Here is a 21,991-nt window from a genome sequence, read left to right on the forward strand (position 1 = left end):
CCATTTTCCGGGGCGGCTGCGGACTGCAATATGCAGCGGGTGGGGTCCAGAAAGCTTGGGCCTCCCTGCGCTGCAGATTCCAGCCCCCAGCTGCCTAGTTGTACCTGGCTGGGCACAAAAATAGGGCGAAGCCCCACGCATTTTTTTTTTAAATTATTTCATGAAATTCATGGAATAATTAAGAAAAAATGGGCTTACCTATATTGTTGTGTCCAACCAGGTACAAATAGGCAGCTGGTGGTTGGGGGCAGCCCGTCCCTGCCTGCTGTACCTGGCTGGAGACAAATATAGTGTGAAGCCCCACGTCAATTTTTTTTTAATTATTTCATGAAATAATTTTTTTAAAAAAGGGCTTCCCTATATTGTTGTGTCTGGCCAGGTACAAATAGGCAGCTGGTGGTTGGGGGCAGCCCGTTCCTGCCTGCTGTACCTGACTGGACACAAATATAGGGCGAAGCCCCACGTCAATTTTTTTTAAATTATTTCAGGAAATTCATGAAATAATGAAAAAAAAATTGATGTGGGGCTTCACCCTATATTTGTGTCCAGTCAGGTACAGCAGGCAGGAACGGGCTGCTCCCAACCACCAGCTGCCTATTTGTACCTAGCCGGACACAACAATATAGGGAAGCCCTTTTTTTCTTAATTATTCCATGAATTTCATGAATTTAAAAAAAAAATACGTGGAGCTTCGCCCTATTTTTGTGTCCAGCCAGGTACAACTAGGCAGCTGGGGGCTGGAATCTGCAGCGCAGGGAGGCCCAAGCTTTCTGGGCCCCACCCGCTGCAAATTGCAGTCCGCAGCCGCCCCAGAAAATGGCGCGTTCATAGAAGCGCCATTTTCTGGCGCTGTACCCAACTCATCCAGGGCCCTGGTGTGGTGGCTCACTGGGTAATAAAGGGGTTAAGGCCAGCTTGGCATTATCAGCTGGCCCTAAGCCCGAAATTCATGGGGTCACGCCAATATTAGACATGACCACCATGAATTTCTAGTAAAGTATTTAAAAAAAACACAAACACCCAGAAAAAAGTCCTTTAATTGAAATAAACACACAATTCTTTATTGTTCTAAATTAAACCATACTTACCGTCACGCCCATTCCAGCTGAAGCCAACGATCTCCTGCAATAAAAATAAAATAATAAACCAACATCATCCTTACCTTTCCATGGCTCCCACGACAGCTTCAGCTCTGCTACATCGAGATGACAGGCTGGACCGCAGCAGAACGCTGCCATCCAGCCTGTCATCCCGCAGACACTGAGAAGCGCAGGCATGCTTGCGCTACTCAGTGTCTGGCTGTGACGGCATCCAGATGAGCCGAGGTCATGTCAAATGAACTCGGCTCACCTCATGCACGTCACTGACAGCGTGGGAAAATTCTCACGCTGAAGCGCTGAGTGCAGGAGAATTTTCCCACGCTGTCAGTGACGTACATGAGGTGAGCCGAGTTCATTGTCGGCTCATCTGGATGCCGTCACAGTCAGACACTGAGGAGCGCAAGCATGCCTGCGCTTCTCAGTGTGTGCGGCATGGCAAGCTGGATGGCAGCGTTCTGCTGCGGTCCAGCCTGTCATCTCGATGTAGCAGAGCTGGAGCTGTCCTGGGAACCATGGAAAGGTAAGGATGAGGTTGCTTTATTATTTTTCTTTTATTGCAGGAGATCGTTGGCTTCAGCTGGAATGGGCGTGATGGTAAGTATGGTTTAATTTAGAACAATAAAGAATTGTGTCTTTATTTCAATTAAAGGACTTTATTCTGGGTGTTTGTGTTTTTTTTTTAACTTTGACTATGGGGTTAGTAAAGGGGGTGTCTTATAGACGCCTCTCCATTACTAACCTGGGCTTGATGTCAGCTGGCATTATAAGCTGACATCAACCCCAACCCTATTACCCCCTGCCACCGCACCAGGGCAGCGTGGAAGAGCGAGGCTAAGTGCCAGAATTGGCGCATCCTATGGATGCGCCATTTCTGGGGCGGCTGAGGGCTGGTGTTTCTAGCCTGGGAGGGGGCCAATATTCATGGCTCCCTTCCTGGGCTATTAATATCAGCCCCCAGCTGTCTGCCTAGCCTTTGCTAGCTATTAAATTAGGGGGGACCCCACGTCATTTTTTTGGGGGGGTCCTCCATTTTAATAGCTAGTAAAGGCTAGGTATTCAGTTGGGGGCTGATATTAGTAGCCTGGGAAGCTCCGTGGGTATTACCCCCTTCCCAGGCTTCAAACATCTGCCCCAGCTGTCTGCTCCGCTAGAGACTAAACCTCCGCTAGAGACTAAAATTACGGGGAACCCCGCGCCAATTTTTTTTAATAATAAATCCTTTATTTTAATACTAAATGACAAGTACAGTAACCAACACTGTCACTGTACTTATTATATATGTGACTGACATGTTTCTATCTATCTAATCTATGTGTGAAGCTCTATTCTGTCTGTTATAAATTGTCGGGTACAGATGCTGAATTGCCGGCCGGCTTTTTTATAGAGAAGGTGCATGAAAACACTATTATTTTTTTTAATAAATCCTTTGCAGTAAATGACAAGTACAGTAAGCAACACTGTCACAGTACTTCATATATATGTGACTGACATATTTCTATCTATCTAATCTATGTGTGAAGCTCTATTCTGTCTGTTATAAATTGTCGGGTACCGCTGCTGAATTGCCGGCCGGCTTTTTTAAAGAGACGGTGCACGAAAACACTATTATATTTTTTATTAAATCCTTTACACTAAATGACAAGTACAGTAAGCAACACTGTCACTGTACTTCGTATATATGTGGCTGACATGTTTCTATCTATCTAATCTATGTGTGATTCTCTATTCCTTCTATTCTAAATTGTCGGGTACAGATGCTGAATTGCCAGCCGGCTTTTTTAAAGAGACGGTGCATGAAAACACTATTATTTTTTTAAATAAATTCTTTGCAGTAAATGACAAGTACAGAAAGCAACACTGTCACTGTACTTCATATATATGTGACTGACATGTTTCTATCTATCTAATCTATGTGTGAAGCTCTATTCTGTCTGTTATAAATTGTCGGGTACCGCTGCTGAATTGCCGGCCGGCTTTTTTAAAGAGACGGTGCACGAAAACACTATTATATTTTTTAATAAATCCTTTACACTAAATGACAAGTACAGTAAGCAACACTGTCACTGTACTTCATATATATGTGACTGACATGTTTCTATCTATCTAATCTATGTGTGATGCTCTATTCCTTCATGTCTAAATTGTCGGGTACCGGTGTATGCCGCTGTTGAATTGCCGGCCGGCTTTTTTAAAGAAAGCGTCTTCTGAGCAGTTTGTCAGCTTTTGGACACCTTTGAAGTTGTTTTCTATGTGTTCCTATGTGTTTTTGTTTGCCTGCCATTGGTTTTAACGGTGTTCGACTGTGTTCTAAGGTGTTCGACGAACTGTTCGACGAACAGTTCCTCGAACATCCCGGTGTTCGACGAACCGAACCGAACCAGAACACTACAGGGGTGGCTCAACACTAGTGGAGAGGCGTCTTTAAGACGCCCCTATTACTAACCACTAGTGATGGGCGAGCACTAAAATGCTCGAATACTCGATGCTCGGGTCGAGCACATTGGAATACTCGGGTGCTCGACCCGGCGGTCTGCAGAGGGCCTAAAAATTGCCCAAATCAATGGGAACAGTGATCAAATGACATGGGAACAGCGTTCAAATGACATGGGAACAGCATGGGGAAGACCCCTGGAAGCTTTTGTGACTCTGAGGTCACTTCTGTCAAAAACGTTGTCAGAGGTATTACGCCACTTTTACGGACTCACAATAAAACATACAAAAACGAAACCAAAATGGCTTTTCCTTGGAAATATGTTAAGAAACAACCTTTCCAGGGTAATGACTTGTATATAAAGCAAAATAAATAATCAAAAACAAAAATACCCCTCCACACTTTGGGCTATGTTCACACTTAGCGATTTTGATGCGTTTTTGCACTTTTGCATTGCTTTCAACTTTGACAAATGCATTCACCAGGAAATGTCATTTTAACATTTTACAAACTTATCTGGCCATGTGGTGTGTGAGATATCATCAGACACATCGTGTTTCATTTATGAAGGCGGGACTCTGAAAGTCAGAAAGCATATTTTTATAGGGCCATCAGACGGCCTTTACTATTCTTAAAGGGCCAGCCTGCCTGATATCTCTGCAGATGAATTAGTCCTCAGGAGGACTGTTTGTTGAGATGGATATGTGTCTCTAATACAGTTTGGTACACCTACACTAACTAGAAACAAGCAAATCTCTCCCTAGCTCAGCAGCACCTCTCCCTACACTGTCTGATTCCGGAGTGACTGTGACGAGCATCGAGGTGCCAGGTCTGATATAGACCTGTTGACACTGTGCGGCAAGCCAATCACTGTAATTCCACAACCAACATGGCTACAGCATTACAGTGAGTGGCAGCCAATCCCTGCATATTCATTGGCTATGTAAAGAGCGCCAAACATGCAGGGAGGAGACCAGTAGCCAGCATGCTCGCTCATCACTACTAACCCCATATAAACATTTGTAAAATAAACACACAGAAAAAAAACACACTTTTACTTTTTTATTTAAAAATAACAAACATAGTTATAGTCAACTAACGCCCATTCTATTGAAGCCAGCGTCTCTTGTAAAAAACAGAAAATAATAAACAACAAAAATACTCACCTAATGCACATTCCATTTAAAGCTATTTTCTCCTGTAAAAATCCAAACTATAAAACAACCATATCCCTTACTTGTCCGACGTGATTGTCCCACGGCGGTCGGATCACTGATAGAACAGATACTCTGAATTTTCTCTCATAGCAGTAGTGCTGTAAGTGAGGTCACATGAGTTCATCAGCTGATGGCTGATGAACTCATGTGACCTCTCTCGCGGCAGCTCAGCACTATACATTGCTGGAGCGATGACGCTCCTCTAAGTGTATTGCCAGTTGCCAGATAGAGCAGTCACATCTCCGGATGTGATTGTTCTATCAATGATCCAATCGCCCTGGGACAATATGGATTATCGGGATTACACACCGGATAGGTGAGGATTATGGTGGTTTATTATTTTTCACAGGTGACATGGGCATCGGGGATTAGGCATAAAGGTGAGTATATAGTGTCTTTTTATTTTTTTACAGAGGAGAAGGGTATTGGCAATTAGGTGTAGGTGAGTATATTGTGTTTTTTATTTTTATATTTATTAATTTTAACTTTTTTTTTTTTTACTTTCAGCACAACCGCCGGCTGATGAGAGACTACTCCTTTCAACTGGTTCCTGCACTTGCTGTTTACAGTGACAGCAGGTGCCGGCTGATGGGGGTAATAGTCTCATCAGCCGGCGCTTGTGACCCACAGTAAGCTTATTACTGCGGGTCACAGCTGCGTGATAACGCTGACATCAGACAGCGTAATCCCTCAGCGCTCTGACCTGCGGTAATGATGTCACCGCCGATCAAAGCCCCATTTCCTGCACTGTCACGCAGATGACAGTGAGGGGAACAATGGTTGTTTGTGGCCCCATTCGGATTTGTGTTCGGGATTGGGTGCCCAAACACGAACCTTTTTGATGATCTGGTAAAGTCAATGAACTCAAAGATCAATAGGTTCGCTCATCTCTAATCACCATATATATTGGAAATTATGTAAGAAGCTGAGGGATTCAAGTTTTCCTTTTACTCTTTGGCCACAATATCAACATAGTTGAAAATTTGTATGTTTTTCATGGTTCAATGTCAGAAAATTCTTTGAAACATCTGTGGGGCAAAAATACTCACAATAGCCCTAAATTATTTTGGGTTGGGCATAATTTCCAAAATTGGGTCACTTTGAGGGTTTTCCGCTATTCTTGCATGACAGGGGCTCTGCAAATAAGCGATAGGAAATGGATGGAAATGCCCCCAGCCAATAGCTGAAAGGCATTAAATATTTAAAGCACCCTCCCCTGTAAGGAGGTGCCTGAGCAACGTTAGTTTTCTAGTTAGTAGTTGTTCATCTAGTCAGTTGTCAGGTCCCTGAACCCATCTTATCCATATCTGAACCTATCCCTGAACCTGTCCTGCCTGGTCTTAATCCTAAGCCCGGAATCCGTCCAATCTAAACCTGTACCTACATCCTCTGCCTGTGTTCCTGAGCCTGTCTCGTCTAAACCCTGAGTCCGTCCCATCTGAACATCTTGATCTGTCTGAACCTAATCCCCACTGTCTGAACCAGCACCAGTATCCTGTCCTGTCTAGGTCTCCGAGTCCACATCTGCGTTCCTGACCCTTGGGGTCAGCTGCTGCAGTACAGGAAACTGAAACATACTACAAATCTCTTTAGAAGCTTCTTACATTTGTGGAATGTTTTTTTTCTAAATCCAATGCACCTCTTTATCGGATGGAGCGTCTTGTGAATATCATACAGTCGATAAGGGTTTTCAGCTTTTTCACCTTTGTTGCTTTTGTCTGGAGATGATGTAGGTACATGAAGAATATTAGTCTTTTTCACTGACACTGGAACTCTGTGGTTTCTGTTGTTAGAACGTGGACTCTCATATTTAGGAAGAGATAAACCAACGCCATTGGGTTCTCTGTAGGAAAAGCAATTGAACACTTTGCTAAAGACTGCAAAATTACTATTAAGTGTTTAGAGTGTGACAGTGAGGACCATGTACAAGCACTCCATCCATCCCAAACTAACTGCACTGCGTAATCCTTCTCCCAACACAAAGCAGGGTGGGGAGGATACAGTCAATCAGTAAGTCCTACCAAGGTATCTTTTTCATGCTCAGATGTCTGCGTAGAAGGCCTTTGCAAAGGTCCTGTGCAAAGATATGTCTGATGAAAGTTTATCCCAAGGGTAAACCAGAGAAAATCATGAAGGTGTATGCCCTACTGGAATATTAGAGCAACAGATCACTTTCAAGGTCAGAACTCTTTTATCTGTTCAGTTTAAAGGGAAATACTTACCCTTACACCTTGGGAACCTGTAGTGGTGTTACAGATGTCTCTGGAAGAATAACCAGTGGTCTTATAGAAGCTTCTCTTGAAAACAATGTGGTGATACCGCTACCCACTCTTGTCGAGTGCAACCAGATGCTATCCAATATGGAGAGGATACCAATCTCAGATGCTACCCTTTATCACCCCAAGCAATGTGAACTGAGGTCTAAGATGGTACACATGCAAGAAATTGGAGCATGTTCACACTAGCAAAAAGAAGCAAAACCTACAAAAGACAAAAAATATATCTCATACCCTACCATCATTATATATAAATGTAAAGCAAAGTTGCATATTAAATATAGGGTACTTAGTGAATTATTTTTGATCAAAAAAAGTATACAAGCCGTCCCACCAGCGACAAGGTGACCCTAAATTGGGACGGTACCTACACTGTCTATATTAAAAACCTTACTGTATATCAAAGTTGAAGTAATACATGTAAAAGGGTTGACAAATAGGACCGGGTCCCAACTCCAGACCACCTAGGCCCGTGGTAAGCTACATATATACTAATCAGCTCAACAAAGGGGATGCCACACCCTTACTTTGCACAGAATGCAAGCAAGACAAAAAAACAAGCAATGTGAACTGAGGTCTAAGATGGTACACATGCAAGAAATAGGAGCATGTTCACACTAGCAAAAAGAAGCAAAACCTACAAAAGACAAAAAATATATCTCATACCCTACCATCATTATATATAAATGTAAAGCAAAGTTGCATATTAAATATAGGGTACTTAGTGAAGTATTTTTGATCAAAAAAAGTATACACACCGTCCCACCAGCGACAAGGTGACCCTAAATTGGGACGGTACCTGCACTGTCTATTAGAGATGAGCGTTGTTCGACTCGAACTGTTCGCCAATCTGAAATTCGAGCTGTTTTGGGCGGTGTTCGAGCCGTTCGGCGAACACGAACGATTTGAGAAAAATCCGGCTGTTCGAGGTTATGTTCGATAACTGTTCGTGCACCAAAATCATAACTGGATTTTTTCTCAGTAATGATGAAAATTAATGTTAATACGCAGTTTGAGTGGGGGGAGGGGCAGGGGATGGATCTCTGCAGGAATAATGAAGATGTCCATTTTTTTTTCTCTTTCCCGCATTTACAGTGGGGAGGTGCAATCTGTCAGCCTATCAGCAGCGCACACACGGAGCGAAGTGCTATTTTTCACACAAGCAAGGGCATGAGTCATTGGCAGTGTATGTTACATGTCCTTGCCCTATAAGACCAAGCCATTTTCCCCGTCGCCACCATTTTCTCACTGCTGCAGCTGCGTGTTAGATGGCACCGCTGTTGCTGTGTGCGCTATACCTTGTTAATTTCAAGCCAATTTTCGCACAAATCTACAGATAGCTTGGGAGTAGGGAATAGTTGTGATTGCAGTCCTTTTAAGGACTAGGTTACAGCATTTCCTACGACTTTTATCAGGGAGGTCTGTGCTCTTAAATAGATAGGTTGTGGGAGTAAAGACTAATTGTAATTGCAGTCCTTTTCAGGACTAGGTTACATCAGTTCCTATCAGTTTTTGCCAGGCAGGTCTGTGCCAGTGCTGTGCAAGTTTTTTTCACAGCATTTGGCTGAATCTAGCAAAGCTAATCCTTTTTGGCCTATTGCAGAGTGTGTTAGTCAGTGGAGTAGCCTATCTGTGTTGCAAGATATACCACCTGTATATAGAATACCAATTTTTTTACTGCACCTAGTAAAGTAAAATCTTTTGGGCATAGCATCATTCTATTAGTCCATCTATACTGACCTCCAGCAGGTTGCAAATTGAATATAATTTTTTTCTACATCTAGCTCTGAAAAAATATTTGGCCTTCTAGCAGTGTGTGGGACTTGTTCTATTAGTCCATCTATACTGACCTCCATCAGGTTGCAAACTGAATATATTTTTTTTCTGCATCTACCTCTGAAAAAATATTTGGGCTTCTAGCTGTGTGTGGCACTTGTTCTATTAGTCCATCTATACTGACCTCCATCAGGTTGCAAACTGAATATAATTTTTTTCTGCATCTAGCTCTGAAAAAATATTTGGCCTTCTAGCAGTGTGTGGGACTTGTTCTATTAGTCCATCTATACTGACCTCCATCAGGTTGCAAACTGAATATAATTTTTTTCTGCATCTAGCTCTGAAAAAATATTTGGCCTTCTAGCAGTTTGTGGGACTTGTTCTATTAGTCCATCTATACTGACCTCCATCAGGTTGCAAACTGAATATAATTTTTTTCTGCATCTAGCTCTGAAAAAATATTTGGCCTTCTAGCAGTGTGTGGGACTTGTTCTATTAGTCCATCTATACTGACCTCCATCACGTTGCAAATTCAAAATCATTTTTGTCTGCATCTAGCTCTGAAAAAATATATGGCCTTCTAGCAGTGTGTGGGACTTTCTCTATTAGTCCATCTATACTGACCTCCATCAGGTTGCAAATTCAAAATAATTTTTTGTCTGCATCTAGCTCTGAAAAAATATTTGGCCTTCTAGCAGTGTGTGGGACTTTCTCTATTTGTCCATCTATACTGACCTCCATCAGGTTGCAAACAGAATATAATTTTTTTCTGCATCTACCTCTGAAAAAATATTTGGCCTTCTAGCAGTGTGTGTGACTTGTTCTATTAGTCCATCTATACTGACCTCCATCAGGTTGCAAACTGAATATAATTTTTTTCTGAATCTACCACTGAAAAAATATTTGGGCTTCTAGCTGTGTGTGGGACTTGTTCTATTAGTCCATCTATACTGACCTCCATCAGGTTGCAAACTGAATATAATTTTTTTCTGCATCTACATCTGAAAAAATATTTGGGCTTCTAGCTGTGTGTGGGACTTGTTCTATTAGTCCATCTATACTGACCTCCATCAGGTTGCAAATTGAATATAATTTTTTTCTGCCTCTAACCCAGCCAATAGTTTTGGCCTAATACCACAGTTTGGCCACTCAGCTCTGCTCGTTCCCATCCATTGTTTTTTTGTGCAAACAACTCCAGAGTTGTGAATTAGTTAACCACCACAATGAGTGGAAAAAGGCCTGCTGCTGGTGGAAAGGGGAATAGGCGTGTTGGGAAGGGGAAAAAAGGTTGTGTCCGTGGGGTAGGTGTTAAAGCAACAGTAACATCTGCAGAAGAAAGACCATCTTCTAGCCAAACTAAAATGTCTACTTCTTTTAGCGGACAATGTGATAAGATCCCTTTCTTACGGCCACGCCAATCGCTGCAAATTCCAGATGAGGCACAAAAACAGCAGGTGCTTCAACGGATATCAAGTGTTCCTTTAAGTGGGCTTTCCTCCACATCAACTTCAACATCACAAATACTCCAGTCCTCAAAGGTGTCACCCCAATCGCAATTGCTTCCTCACAGCTCCCAAATCTCCAGCTGCCTGTCTGAGTATGAGGTAGAATAGATGGTTGAGTCTGCAGAGCTGTTTACTCATACTATAGACTGGGAATCAGAGGTCGACTCCAGCGCTTCTGTGAATCCAGACGAGGAAATGATCTGAACTGATGCCCAGAATCTTTATGAGTCGGATCCAGGACCAAACGCAGAAGGTTCTGACCATAATGTAGACCCTCATTCCCAAACTGTAACTCCTGTTGGTGGAGACAATGAGGAAGACGATGATGAGACTCAAATACCTGATTGGAGCGACAACTTTAGTTTTTTGTCAGGGCAGGAACAGGTTGGCTCTGAGGACGACGGGTGTGATAACGCACAGGGTGATGATGATGAGGTTGGAGATCCCACTTACTGTCAACCCACAGTCAGCCAAGAGATGAGGTCAGCAGAGGAGGTGGAGGAGGATGCTAGTGACGATGAGGTCAGGTTGCGCCTTCCTGGACAGAGACGTAGTACTGGAAGCACGTCAACAACTGCATCCTCAAACACAACTCTGCCTCTCACCACAAGTCGTGGTGGCTCTTCAGGTCACATGGTTGCTAAGCCTTGCATAGCCTGGGCATTTTTTCAGATCGATAAAGATGACCCAACTCGTGTTGTCTGTAACATTTGTCAGCAAAAGCTAAGTAGAGGCCAAAAAATACATAGTTTGAGTACTTCATGCATGAACCGGCACATGGACATGAAGCATGAGTTGCAGTGGGAAGCTCACTGTGCTACAATGTGGCCTAGCCGGCCGGGCCAACCACCGTCTGCCATATCTTGTGCATCCGCGGCCTCTTCATCCTCTGTGACTGGGGGGACAGCACTCACACCTGTTTTGGGGCGCAGACCTGCCAACTCTTTACCCGCAACAGCCAGCGTGATTGGCAGGTCATCATTTTCTTTGGAGGTGGTAACACCAGCTGGTGTTGAGCGCTGTCCGACATCGATAGCACCACCTTTGGATCAAGGCAACCTAACATGTCTGCCTGCATCTTCCTCATAGACCGGCAGTTTGCCGGGGACACCCTTATCAACCCCGTCTATGAACAATAGCCAGCCCTCGGTCCCTCAGATGTGGACAAGTAAAAGACCATTTCCTCCTAGCCATGAGAAAGCTAAGAGGTTGAATTTCACCATCTGCAAGCTCTTGGCTACAGAAATGCTGCCATTCCGCCTGGTGGACACAGAGGATTTTCGAGACCTTATGTCCGTCGCAGTGCCCCAGTACCAGATGCCCAGTTGGCACTACTTCTCAAAGAAAGGTGTGCCTGTGCTCCACCAGCATGTCGCACACAACATCACCGCTTCTTTGAGAAACTCTGTGTGTGACAGGGTGCATTTCACCACAGACACTTGGACGAGTAGGCATGGACAGGGGCGTTACATGTCGCTGACTTGGCACTGGGTAACTATGGTGACAGCAGGACAAGGGGCTGCTGTCCAAGTCTTGTCATCCCCACGAGTTGTGCGTCAATCCTCTTTATCTCAAAGTTCCTCCACTGCTTCTGCCTCCTCAACCTTCTCTCGGTCTTCCACCTGCACCCAAAGCCTGTCTGGTCATGCCACAAGCTTTCTAACTGCGCAGAAGGGATCCTGCACACCTCTTTACTATGCTGGCAGTAGGGCTCAACGTCATCAGGCGGTTTTTACTTTGAAATGTCTGGGAAATGTGACTCACACAGCTGAGGAGTTGTGGTCAGCTCTGGAGAACCAATTTCATGAAAGGTTGTCTTCACTGGACCTGAAACCAGGGAAGGCCGTGTGCGATAATGCTGCAAACCTGGGTGCGGTCCTTCGCCGGGGCAATGTCACACACGTGCCTTGTATGGCTCACGTGTTGAACCTGGTTGTCCAGCAATTTTTAGCCCACTATCCCAGACTAGATGGCCTTCTGCAGAGGGCACGGTCGCTGTGTGCTCACTTCCGCCGTTCGCATCCCGCAGCTCAGCGACTTACATCTCTACAGAAGTCGTTGGGCCTGCCACTTCACCGGCTAAAATGCGATGTGCCTACCCGGTGGAATTCAACTCTGCACATGTTGCAGCGACTGTGGGAGCACCGACAAGCCCTGGTGCAATACGTTCTGACTCAAACCGTAACAGAACCACAGTATCTGCTGGTAACATCAATTTTGCGGAATCATTTCACCACTTTTTTAGCCCATCCTTTGCAAGGCCACAGGAGACAAGAAGTCTGACACATAGTCAACGCCTAGAGACGATGGTACAGGAGTATCTCCAAGTAAACATTGAAGCCATGACTGTGTCACTGGACCCTTGCTCTTTTTGGGCTTCCAATCTGGATAAATGGCCGGAGCTAGCCACTTACGCTTTGGAGATCTTGTCATGCCCCGCAGCCAGCGTTCTGTCTGAACGTGTGTTCAGCGCTGCTGGTGGTGTGCTGACAGATAAGCGCACGCGGCTCTCCACTGATAATGTAGACAGACTCACGTTCATAAAGATGAACAAATCATGGATCCGAAATGACTTTTCTACCCCTGTGTCATCCTGGGGAGAGTAAAAGCTTGATGATTGGTTAAAATCACCTCACCAACCGTTTTAAGCTTTCAAATTACTAATCATGTTTATTTGTATCTTGGCTGGAAAATAATTTGGGCTTTGTAGCAGTGTGCAGCACTGATTCTATTAGGCCATCTATAATAAGCTCCACCAGATTTAAAATTACTAATCATGTTTATCTGTATCTTGGCTGGAAAATAATTGGGGCTTTGTAGCAGTGTGCAGTACTGATTCTATTAGGCCATCTATACTAATCTTCACCAGATTTAAAATTACTAATCATGTTTATCTGTACCTTGGCTGGAAAATAATTTGGGCTTTGTAGCAGTGTGCAGCACTGATTCTATTAGGCCATCTATAATAAGCTCAACCAGATTTAAAATTACTAATCATGTTTATCTGTACCTTGGCTGGAAAATAATTTGGGCTTTGTAGCAGTGTGCAGCACTAATTCTATTAGGCCATCTATACTAAGCTCCACCAGATTTAAAATTAATAATAATTTTTAGCTGCATCTAGCCCGGAAAATAATTTTGGGGCTCCGAGATGCGCAAGACACATAAGTGCCTTCTTGCTGCACTACCTGCAACATGACCCTCATATTGTCAGAATTCGAAGTAAACCTGACTACTGGGTTGCCACACTCTTAGATCCCCCAAACTTTTCGATCAACCTTTTCATTTTAATAAAGACCAAAAAAATGGTCATTTTTGAAATTATAAGCATTAGCAGGTTATTAGAAACTGAAATCAAACAGTTTTCAACTCAAAACTTTATTCTAGGTGATGTTACATTTTCACATAGGACCCCTTGTTCGAAAGGAGCTTCTGAACTCTCTCGTCCATTGAATTTGTCAGGTTTTGGATGGTTTCTGCTTCAATTGTTTTGCATGAGGACAGAATACCCTCCCAGAGCTGTTGCTTAGATGTGAACTGCCTCCCTCCATCATAGACACTCCTTTTGATGATGCTCCAGAGGTTCTGAATGGGGTAGAGGTCAGGGGAGCATGGGGGTCACACCATAAGTTTGTCCCCTTTTATGCCCATATCAGCCAGAGATGCAGATGTTTTATGTGCAGCATGAGATGGTGCATTATCATGCATAAAAATGATCTTGCTGTGGAATACACGGTTCTTCTTCTTGAACCATGGCAGGAAGTGCTGTTTGAGAAACTCCACATACATTATGGAGTTCATCTTTACCCCTTCAGGGATCCTAAAGGGGCCGACAATCTCTCTCCCCATGATTCCAGCCCAAAACATTACTCCACCTCCTCCTTGTTGGCGCTGTAGCCGTGTTTGTGTGGGGTGTCCATCAACCAGCCATCCTCCACTCCATCCATCTGGACCATCGAGCGTTGCACGGCACTCATCCGTGAACAAAACAGTTTTGAAATCAGTCTTCATGTAATGTTTGGCCCACTGGAGCCATTTCTGCTTGTGTGAAGTGGATAGAGGAGGTCGACAAGATGGCGTATGCACAGCTGCAAACCTCTGAAGGACCCTGCATCTTGTTGTTCGGGGGACGTTGAAGACACCAGCAGCTTCAAAAACTTGTCTGCTGCTATGACAAGTCTTTTTTGCCGCTGCTCTTTTAACCTGATGTAATTGCCTGTAGGAAAGAGTCTTCAATTTGCCCTTATCAGCACGCACTCGTGTGTACTGTGAATCAGCTACATACTTCTTGATTGCCAAGACACTTCATCCTGATCATCGCACAATGTTGATTGTAGTCATGCCTTGACCTAAACACTCCACAATTTGTTGCTTCTCAGCAGCCGACACATCCTTTTTCTTTCCCATTTTGGCAGAAAATGTAGGCTGCTTAATAATGTGGGACAGCCTTCTTAAGTAGTCTTGCCTTTCATTGGACACACCTGCCAAACTAATTAGCACAGGTGTCTGCAATTGCTTACAGTGATATAAAGAGCCCTGACACACATCACCATCAATGAGTTTAACTGACAAACAAACAAATTCTTCCCTTATCACTCCTAAACACTTTTTGCATAATAATTTGGAACACAGTGTACATGTGCTTTTCCACAAAACACCAGTGGTTCACGTAGTGAATCTTACAGTTCTAACTTGCCAACCGTGGTCTGTATGGAGTTGTTCAATAAAGGGCCCAAAATTAAGATAACATAGATGGGAGAGGTCTCTATGAATAGGAATTCCTAAGTATTTGATACCCTGTGAGGGCCAGGCAAAGGGAAAGTTGGACTGGATGGAATCCTATATGGATTTGGGGAGGGAGACATCGAGGGCCTCAGACTTCGCTGCATTGATTTTAAAATTTGACCATGTAACAAAGTGATCTATTTCAGCCATAACAGCATGGATGGATATATGTGATTGAGTGATATATACTAGGACATCATCAGCAAATAGAGAGCACTTGTACTCGGTGCCTCCCACCTCAATCCACCTAATATTGGGGTTATGGCGAATTGATGAGAGCAGGTGCTCCGTCACTAGGATGTATAAGAGAGGGGACAGAGGATATCCCTGCCTTGTCCCATTGGTGATTGTGAAAGGTGATGAAAATGTTCTGATGCACCCCCTGGGCCTTGGGACACCCGGAGCCGGACCCTTTTTGGTGGATGCTGGTGGTTGTAGTCTCCGTGGCGGCGACCCGGTTCCGTGGCTCAGGGCGGTCAAACCAGTGGCGGAACTATTTATGTGGTTTTGATGTTTAAATGTCCGACTATGCCACCGTGGATTGCAGTCAGAGTGAACCGCCGCTGCAGGGCAGACCGCTGAGGCTGGTGTTGTGGGTGCAGCAGAGCGTATCATAACTCCCCACGGGAGGAGTATAGCCTCAGGGCAGTGTATGCGGAGGATGGGGGTGATGGTGCAGGGCAGCAGCAGTAACAACACGGAATCAGTGATGCAGTCCAGGGCCTTTACTAACAGTTCTTATTATCCAGACCACGTCTGCAGGTAACGGCTGCCCACGTCGTACTGTGCTCACCAGGTGAGGGGCTCAGACAACTCCCAGATAACTTTGGAGCGCTTCACAGGACCCCCTTTGTGTGTCCTTTGTCTGGCCTTTCTTACCAACCCTTTTGTCCGGCTGCCTCGGGCCTCCTCTTGGTAAACTTGGCGCCAGTTTCCCTGACCCTATGTGGTGCCTTCCTAGCGGGTGTAGCGAGGGGCTGCGCCACATAAAATGTCATAGCCTCCGGTTTCTAGCAGAGGGTCATTTCCTGCCTCCACTAGTTTCGGGGACCGGTCTCCCCCTTTGGCCTGACCCCTCCACGCAGGTGGATTCGGGCGTGCGGTGGCGACTCGCCCGTCCGCACCCCTGGGATCCCTTCGTTCCTCGTTCCTGGAGCCTTCTCCGCTCCTCTTCCTTCCTTCTCCCTCTTCCAGGCCTGGGCCTCTGTTACTAGGCCCACCTCCGGAGCAGAGCTCATGCAGAGCCCCTGCTCCCTGTCACTTCTGCTCAGACTTCTCTGCACTGAAGTAAGATGGTGACCACCTTTTATACTCCCTTCTCAATGCACCCAGGAACTGCTTCCTCCCTGCTCCTGCACTACAGGTTTCCCCTTCCTCAGTGTTCCCTCCCCCCACTCCAGCCAGGGACAGGGACTGTCGTGCCCATCTCAGGGGCATATTGGTCGCCCTGCCCCACGGCAATGTGGTGTAATGCATGCAGGAGTCGGGTCCTGATCCACACTCCATGCTTACCTGAGAGTGAGATATCACACCTCTGGGTGAGGTGCAATACCTCTGTAGCAACCGAGCCCTCAGGGTGCTACAGTTCCATTTATCTTCAGCCTAGGTGACGTATTGCGATACAGGGCCGTGATTTTGGCTATAAAAGGGTCCCCTAGACCCCTACCCCAAGCTTTTTAAGAGAATCATATATGGCGTGCCAGGAGACTCTATGGAATGCTTTCTCAGCATCCAACGAGAGTATCTAATTACAAATTTTTAACTGCATCTAGCCCAGGAAATGCTTTGTGCCTAGTAGCAGTGTCTGCTAGTCAGCGGATTATCCCGGCTGTTAAGCAAGCTACACCACCTGTAGTTTGGACACTTAATTTTTTCAAAGGAAATGCTTCGGGACCACGGGATACTCAGTGTAGAGCATCAGGAGGCACCCCAAGGCATAGGGGCTGGGACTGGCAGTAGGATGCCTTGCGGTGGACAGCCGAGCTCGATCATTATAAAAGCTTTTTAACTGCAACAGCTTTAGTGGACGCTACTGGAGCTGGAATTACGCGGCTGCTGGCATGAGACTTGCCCTCCAATAGATCCTTGTAAATGGATTTAAAGTGTATTCATCCAAATTAGAGAGACAATTTAAATTAAAAAGCTTAGAGATGCCTCCACCACAGGGGGGCTCGCTCGACCCACCAGCGGACAGGCACCAGTATTGGGAGAGGGGGGCTGACCGTCAGGGTTCACCGCGGCTCTGGCACAAACCCAGCGACACGGAGGTGGCATGGGCGGGAGCGGACTGGCCGTGTCGGCTTCTCACTTTTTGGATTTTAGAAGGGCATGACATGCCTATATCTGTGTCTCCCCCTCCTTTTACTCCTCCACCTCTTTTCTTTTCGCATGACTATATGTACTTGTCACTTTTCCATGTGTTAGTTGTGTCTTCTGAGCAGTTTGTCAGCTTTTGGACACCTTTGAAGGTGTTTTCTATGTGTTTCTGTGTTTTTGTTTGCCTGCCATTGGTTTTAACGGTGTTCGAAGGTGTTCGACGAACAGTTCGACGAACAGTTCGGCGAACACACGGGTGTTCGAAGAACCGAACCGAACTCGAACACTACGGGGGTGGCTCAACACTACTGTCTGTATTAAAAACCTTACTGTATATCAAAGTTGAAGTAATGCATATAAAAGGGTAGACAAATAGGATCGGGTCCCAACTCCAGACCACCTAGGCCCGTGGTAAGCTACATATATACTAATCAGCTCAACAAAGGGGATGCCACACCCTTACTTTGCACAGAATGCAAACAAGACAAAGAACCAAGCAATGTGAACTGAGGTCTAAGATGATACGCATGCAAGAAATAGGAGCTTGTTCACACTAGCAAAAAGAAGCAAAACCTACAAAAGACAAAAAATATATCTCATACCCTACCATCATTATATATAAATGTAAAGCAAAGTTGCATATTAATATAGGGTACTTTGTGAACTTATTTTGATCAAAAAAAGTATACAAGCCGTCCCACCAGCGACAAGGTGACCCTAAATTGGGACGGTACCTACACTGTCTATATTAAAAACCTTGCTTTACATTTATATATAATGATGGTAGGGTATGAAATATATTTTTTGTCTTTTGTAGGTTTTCCTTTATCACCCCAATCTAAAAATTTGAAGCAGCAAGATACCAGCCCTTAAAAACAACACAGATATCCTGATTCTGCTTGCCCCAGATATTCTCTGGCTGCACAAGATAGTCAGCAAATCAATGGACCACATGATGTGCCATTTGTCCAAAGCTTTGATCTAGGCTGGGTTATCATAGGCAATGTTTGCATAGATAAGATCCCTAACACTCACAATGGGATGAACAAACCAGTGAAGGTGTAAAACATGCACACCACAGATTAATATACAGATTAATATACAGACTAGGCAAATTCCTAAAACCTTACCCTGATTTGACCCTACCTGACCACAGAGGTTTACACCCTTAACTTAACCAATGGTGCCCCCACTCAACATTGCCTAACCCTGAGTCTCCTTTCTGTACCCCCAACTATTCACAGAGTGTAACCCAAAACAACAACAGAGCATAGTGCACACAGACAGAGAGTGAGACACAGGGCCAAAGACATGTTCACACAGTCATACATGAAAGACTTAAGAAAAAAGAAGGAACCTAAAAAGACATTCGTTATACAGGAAAACCCCCAGACCCTGAAGTAACAAAATGTGAAAAGTGATTAGAAGGGGAACACGCAAAGAAACCACAGGAGAAGCAATAGAGAAACCTCAGCAAGATAATCCTTCACTGGGGAGCTGGGACTCCAAACATTCATCTAACTTTGAATATATTCATAAAGACTGCATGTGCGAGGAGAGTATAAAGACCCCTTTCCAAGATGTGATAGTACAAATCAAAATGAGGAAGTGAAAATGACTCGCCCCCTGGGCCATGGGGCACTCGGAACCGGGCAATAGGGAGACGATGGGGGTAGTAGTGGCAACCCGGTCCCGTGGCTCAGGGTGGTCAGACCAGTGATAGTCCTTAGACGTTTTAAGTGATGTCCGACTACGCCACGCCACTGGATTGCGGTTATTAGGAACCGCCGCTGCAAGGCAGTCCCCTGAGGTTGATGGTGTGTGCAGCTGAGATTGTATAACTCCCCACGGGAGGAGTGTAACCCCAGGGCAGTGCGGTGGATGGTGGGGATGATGGTGAAGAGAGTCCCAGTGCCGTTAGTGCTGGAGGAGCGAAAGAGTACACAGACAACGTACTACAGTCCAATGCCTTTTACTCACAGTTCAGATTGTCCGGGTCACTTCTGTACAGGTAGTGACCACCCAAGCCGTGCGGTGTCCACCAGGTGAGGGGCTCGGTCAACCCCAGGCAGCTCAGGAGCATGGCCCAGGACCCCCTTCTATCCTTTCTCTGGCCTGCCTCACCAGTGACCCATTTTGTCCAGCTGCCGCGAACTTGTGCGGGTAAACGTGGATCCCGTTCCACGCTGTTCTATATGGTGCCTTCCTAGCAGGTTTGGTGAGGTGTCGCACCAATAAATGATCACGACCTCCGGTCTTTGGCTGAGGGTTGTTTCTCCTCCACCAACTTGGGATCCGGTACCCTTAATCTGCCTGACCCTTCACCCTGTATTCTCGTGGGTTCTTAGGGTCCCTTCTGCCTTCTTGTTCCTGAGCCCTTTTGTTCTTCTCTCTCTCTTTCCCTGCTGTTCCTTGCTGTTTCTGTTCCTTTCTGTTCTTGTTCCTTTCTGTTCCCGGCCTTCACCCTAGGCCTGCCTCATAGAGCTGGGCCCAGACTGAGCCACAGCTCCCTGTCAGCCCTCTCTGGCTGAACTTCTTCTCACTCCTCCTGACTGAACTGACTCAGAACTAAGATGGTGCCCACCTTATATTCCTTCCCCTAGAACATGAGCCCAGGTGACCAGCAACCAATGGGCTCCTACCTACGCTCAGGACCCAACCCCTATCTGCTCCTACATCACTGGGTATTCCTCCCCCCCTCCCCACTCCAGCCAGGGACATGGTCTGTCATGCCTGCATTTCTGTCTAATGGGAGCACCGTTGAGCTGTCCCTCGGAAATGGGGTGAGTGTGCTGTATGCAGCTAACTGAGCCCTGGTCCATACTCCATCCTTACCTGGGAGTGGAATACCACACCTCTAGCAGAGGTGCAATACCCCTGTAGCGGCCTAACCCTCGGGGCGCTACAAAAACACCGGCATAGAAGCAATACAGCAAAGCAAACACACGAGTATTATCAGCAGTTGGACAGATTCAACACAGGCTGTGGTCCAACAGAGAGGGAAACTGACTCACAGTCACCGGATCAAGCCCCAGAGTCGACCCATGACAGTTGCACTGAGCGTCATTGCAAAACCAATTTATGCACCTGCACCGTAATTAGCATATCTAAATAAATTATACTTTTTGCACAATGGAGAAATAAATTAGAACAGTAAAGGTGCACAGTTTTAAGAGGCTTTATCTGATAAAAAGCTACAGCCCTGATTCATCAAATTGTTAACACCAGAATTCACAATTACTTGCTCTGCCAAGGTGTGTAGAGCTGAAGAGGAAAGATCTTGTAATGCCTGTATGACAAATTAATCAAAATCAAATCAAAATAAATCTTCATCTAGTGTAACATTTCTGGAGAGTCATGCAGAGGTATATACCACTGAGAACAAGTTCCAAATTCATTAAAAGGGTTGTCCACCACTCAGACAACACTTTTTCAATCACCAAGTTGCCATCAATTAAAATACTAACACCAGTACTCATTGACACAATTCGAATGGAGTTGACATTGGCTCTCTCATTGTTATGTCACGTGATCCCTGCAACAAATCAGTGGCTGCATCACTTTCCCCTCCTTCAGATAAATCAGACATCTGAAAGAAAGTGAGAGAGCAGCTGAAGCCAGGAGAGAGGTGCTACGGCACCTTAATCAGATCAGAATGTAGGTGTTTTTATTATTTTACTTGGTGAAAACATAAATATTTTAAAGGGTTTGTCCAAATAGTGAACAACCCCTTTAAGTGCTGTGCACCTCTTAAAGAGGACCTGTCAGAATGATTTTGAATGTTAAAGCAAAGGCATGGCCATAATAATGCTATTATAAAGGTTAAATAGATACCTTTTATGAAGAAATCCACATGGTAGTTATTTTTTATCATTATTAAAAGTTTTGGTGTAATAAGTTTTAGTTGCATAAGGACGGGACTATGGGTAGGGTTTTTTACTCTTGCCCCGACCCCTGCGCCTGACTCTGGTGTCTGTATAATAGAACAATAATTTGTGAATGATCTGTCTACTGTTTGAAAGGTCAAGCAGGCGACGGCCTTGCGTGGGAGGACTTACGCAGATTGATCTCCTAGTGGTCTGCAATGAAATGGAGACAGTGGCAGAGTAGGCACAGATTGACATCTTGGCTCAATTATATCCTTTAGAGATGTAATTGATCTCAATCTGTGCATACAACATAATCAGCATCATTTTACAGAAAATCAAAGGCTGGTCAATTTACACATTTGCTGACACCGGCACTATTTTAATGAAGATCAATCTGCACAATCACAGCCCACAACGAAAACGCCAAGAATGGTGTCAGCATGAACTTTCAAACAGAAGGCAGGTCATTCACAAAGCAGCCAGTCATACAAACACCAGAGTCAGAGGCATATGTGATGGGACAACAGACGAAGAACTTGCTGACAGTCCCGCCACCGAACTTACCCACCTAAATCTTATTGCACAAAACTTCAAAAGCTGATTAAAGAACAATAACCATGAAGATTTCTTCACTAAAAGGTATCTATATAATCTGTATAACGGCACAGTTATGAACATTCCTTTACTTTAACATGCAAAATCATACTCACATGTTA

The 21,991-nt window shown here is 45.0% G+C and overlaps 1 protein-coding gene across 16 annotated transcripts in view; it reads left to right on the forward strand.

Annotated features, from left to right (window-relative positions):
• The window catches only part of LOC141165497 (uncharacterized), a 441,251-nt gene that overhangs the window by 278,667 nt on the left and 140,593 nt on the right, over positions 1-21,991 (forward strand). The window lies entirely within an intron of this gene.

Source organism: Phyllobates terribilis, unplaced genomic scaffold (genome assembly GCF_046119375.1).
Source record: "Phyllobates terribilis strain yellow unplaced genomic scaffold, ASM4611937v1 Scaffold_11__3_contigs__length_659146591, whole genome shotgun sequence".
NCBI lineage: Eukaryota > Metazoa > Chordata > Amphibia > Anura > Dendrobatidae > Phyllobates > Phyllobates terribilis.